This window comes from Suricata suricatta, chromosome 1, assembly GCF_006229205.1.
Source record: "Suricata suricatta isolate VVHF042 chromosome 1, meerkat_22Aug2017_6uvM2_HiC, whole genome shotgun sequence".
In the NCBI taxonomy this organism is placed as follows: Eukaryota; Metazoa; Chordata; class Mammalia; order Carnivora; family Herpestidae; genus Suricata; species Suricata suricatta.
The window spans coordinates 83,226,552-83,231,141 of NC_043700.1; positions in this window are offsets into that span (position 1 = coordinate 83,226,552).

Here is a 4,590-nt window from a genome sequence, read left to right on the forward strand (position 1 = left end):
ACCATCTTGATAATTACAGCTTTGTAGTAGAGGCTAAAGTCTGGGATTGTGATGCCTCCCATTTCGGTTTTCTTCTTCAATATGACTTTGTCTATTCTGGGTCTTTTGTGGTTTCATGCGAATTTGAGGATAGTTTGTTCTAGCTTTGAGAAGAATATTGGTGCAATGTTGATGGGGATTGCATTGAGTGTGTAGATTGCTTTGGGTAGTAATGACATTTTCACAATGTTTATTCTTCTGATCCATGAACAGGGAATGTTTTTCCATTTCTTGGTGTCTTCTTCAATCTCTTTCATTAGTTTTCTATAGTTTTCATCATATAGGTCTTTTATATCCTTGGTTAGGTTTACTCCTAGGTTTTTGATGGTTTTTGTGCAATCGTGAATGGGATCAGTTTCTTGATTTCTCTTTCAGCGGCTTCATTTTTGTTGTATAGAAATGCAACTGATATCAGTACGTTGATTTTGTATCCTGCAACTTTACTGAATTCATTGATCAGTTCTAGAAGGCTTCTGGTCGAGTCAATTGGGTTTTCCATGTAGAGCATCATGTCATCTACAAAAAGTGAAAGTTTGACTTTTTCTTTGCCAATTCTGATGCCTTTTATTTAAGATATAAGATTTTTTAATTCATAGAAACTTTAAAGCATCTGTTATAGCTATGCTCATGATATAAATAAAAATTTGTAATGATTAGAGAAATTAGAAAATTAGCAGATAAATATAAATTGTAAAGATAAATCAATTAAATTACTATGAGGGAGTAAGTGTAGAATCCCATGAAATAAATGAAAGATATGAGCATATTAGGGGTAGAAATTTTTGTGTCTTTTATATATACACTGGGAAAACTATCTTCTTATTCCAGGAACATTTAATTATGATTAGTGTTTTCAGATGATTAGTTTATATTTAGTAAATTCTTCATTTAGTGCATTCTGAAGGCAGCAGTCATTGAATACAGTAGTTCGTAAAAAATTATAAGTGTTTTTTATTACCTATGATAAACTTTACAAAGAAATGAAAGAATAAAATTTGGTTAAGATTAGTCATTTTTATTTTAGTCATTTTTATTCTTTAATTGATGTAAATCCATTTAGTGCAAGATAAATAAGTACCTATTTTAAAGTACCATTAGAGAAACTAATTTTAATAATGTCCAGGGGTGCCTGGGTGACTCAGTCAGTTAAACATCCAACTTGGACCCATGATCCCATGATCATGCCCTTCATGGGTGTGAGTCCCTAATTGGGCTCTGTGCTGACAGCTCAGAGCCTGGAGCCTGCTTCAGATTTTTTGTCTCCCTCTCTCTCTGCCCTTCCCCCGCTGCACTCTGTCTGTCTCTCAAAAATAAATAAACATTAAAAATTTGTTAAATGTCCAAAATATGAAAGGACATAAATGGTAATGGAGTTTCATTCTCATACAGCTTAGAAAGCACTTTTTCCAATATTCCAGAAAAAAAAATTTAACAGTTTCATGGGAAAGGCAAAGTACCATATTTATATTACACATAGGTAGTAGAATCAATCATGTATAGATTTAGTTCTAGATCTGTTATTTATTAGCTATGTGAACTTGGGGATATTCTTAGCTTTTTTGAATTTCAGATAGTTCATTCCAAACTCAAAAATTGACGTTACCAGTTTCTTTTCTCCTGTTTTTGTTTTTTTGAACATTTTTTTTGTTTCTTTGTTTTGAGAAAGAGAATGGCAGAGAGAGTGAGAGCACATGTACATGTGTGCTTGTACCCAATGCAAAACCAGAGCTGGAGTTTGATCTCACAACCATGAGATCACGACCTGAGCTGAAATAAAGAGGAATTCGCCTAACTGACTGAGCCACCCACGTGTTCCTTTTTTTTTCTTGTTTTAATGCTTATTATTTTCTCGGTTTACATTCAGATACACTACCTGATACTAGTGGCTACGTCTATTGTGTCTCATGATATTGTAGCATCAATTATTTGGAAATACCTTGTAGGCCAGTGGTTAAAATAAAATCATATCATCATCTTAAAAAGAGGTCAGTTTGAAGATAAAGTAAGGGAAATGTGTTTTCTTCATCAGAGTACCTCAGCAAGCCACTTTCCTTGTCCTGCTGTCAGTAAGTTGTTTTATTCTTTGTGAAAAGAAAGTTACTCTATTTTTGCATTAGTAAAGAGCAACAGTGAATTTGTTTTCAACACAGAGATTTTCAAATGTGTAAACTTTTTGTGAAGGTTTTGTAACTGTTAAAAGGATGCAGTTAGTTTGTATAGTTCTTCACAATATTAACCAAGCTTTTACACATTTCTTTTTGTCTTCAAATATCTGCTTTTCTTTTTATCTTCTGAGTAAAAATGACATAAATAATCCTGGTTCCACGTTCTTCTATAACATGTGTTTGGCTAATTCCCCAGGGACTACCCCCATGTGTCTCCACTTTGGAATGATTTATGATATTCTTTTCCTCTTTGCCAATAACTTCAGTGTGCTGCTACTCCTCCATCTGGTATGGAATATAGAGACTTGTTATTTTCAAGAAGGGTCATGAATGGAAAAGCCAACATACTCATTCCTCCCTCAAACCCTGAAATTTTAAAAAAAGAAAGAATTAGGAGTCTACTGAAAAAATACAAGCTGTTTGAGATTTTCAAGATTTTAGCCATAGTGTAGAAATGACATTCCTTCAATTATGTATGAATCATCATTTTTGTAGAGAGAAGAGAGGGACATGTGAAAGAATACAGTTGTTTCTCTATGAAATGATCTAATAGTTCTGTAACTCCCTCAGCCCATCAGTTCCTGCTTTAGAACTCTCTTCCAAAAAAAAAAAAAAAAAACCCACACAATCAATCATTTATCTCTGTCTTGGGATTAGATGATTGGCCCTTGAGGTCTTCTGTTGTATCCCTGTGTAAATTGAAAGCATAGGTGGCAATAAAATTGTCTTAATCATTAAAAGGAAAGGCAAGATTGAAAATTGAGCCTAAGAAATGACTATTTCCATAGATCCTTTGACTCTACACTCATAGGCCAGGTGAACTCTAGACAGAGTGGTAGCAAATTTTTATTTCACCATGACAAGGCAGTTCTTAAAAAGAACATAGAAGTACACAGCAGCAAAATTTACAATATTTTTGTGTCCATGGGAGGCCGCCTGCCTATTATATCCCCAATAGTTAAAAATATTTGAATCATATACATAAACACAGGTGCACACACACACACACATACACACAACTATATTATCAATATATGGATATATATTAGCCATGTGTGACATGATTGGATTGAGTGAGTCACCATTTTTTTCATGAGCTTAAATTATTCAAGTGCATTATCTGCTCAATCACAGAGCCAAAAACTACTAAAATAGAAATAAGAGAATTAGCTTACAGAATGGGATGAAAGCTACAAACATAAGTATAATGATATAATAAGTATAGTCATAATTATTAAAGTATAATTATGAAAGTATAATTTTAAAAGTATAAATGTATAAAGAATTATAATTATAAAGGTAAAATACATAATTTTAATGAATTCAGAAATAATTCTCTTACTTTCCTCATTATCAAAGCGACTCATGTTTATTACCAAAACATTCCAATAATGCAGAACCTTATAATAGACAAGGTGAAAATCTCTAATAATCTCAACTTGAAATAAATCACTGTTAATAATGTGATTCATATCTTTCTTGACTTTTAGATTAGTACCCAAGTATGTATATTATTTTATTTTTTTATTAAATTTTAAAAAATGTTTTATTTATTTTTGAGAGAGAGAGAGCATGAGTAGGGGATGGTCAGAGAGAAAGGGAGACACAGAATCAGAAGGCAGGCTCCAGGCTCTGAGCTAACTGTCAGCACAGAGCCCAAAGCAGGGCTCAAATCCAGGAACTGTGAGATCATGACCTGAGCCGATGCTGGATGCTTAACCGACTGAGCCACCCAGGCGCCTCTATTATTTTAAAAACCAAATAAGATCACGTTATAAGTAATGATTCCCAAAATCTTTTGAGAAACCAAAGCTAAACATACACACATGCACACACATGAATACATACGTGTAAATAACCTTTTTTTTTTTAATTAAGAACATTTATGTATTGGGACACCTGGGGCTCAGTCAGATAAGCATCTGACTCTTGATTTGGTTCAGGCCATCATCTCATAATTGGTGAGTTTGAGTCCTGCATCGCCCAGCATGGAGCCTACTTGGGATTCTTTCTCTCCTTCTCTCTCTCTCCCTCTCTCTCTCTTTCTCCCTCTATCTCTCTCTCTCTCTGCCCCTCTTGCACTTGAGCCAGAGTTCCTGCTCATGTTCTCTCTCTCTTTCTCTCTCAAAACTAAATAAACTTCAAAAAAGAAGATATTTATGTACTGATGTACAACATATGATATTTTCTTCATCAGTATATGAATATCTTCCCAATTTTTGAGAGGTTGTATTGTGTTTTCTATTGTGACTAATATAGAAAATATTTCACCAATATCAGTGACATTTAAGTCATGTATATTTTTATTTTGATTTTCACTTTATTGAAAGGAAAGCACATTTTAAATTTTGATATCAAATTACTTTTCTAAAAAGATGGTATAACT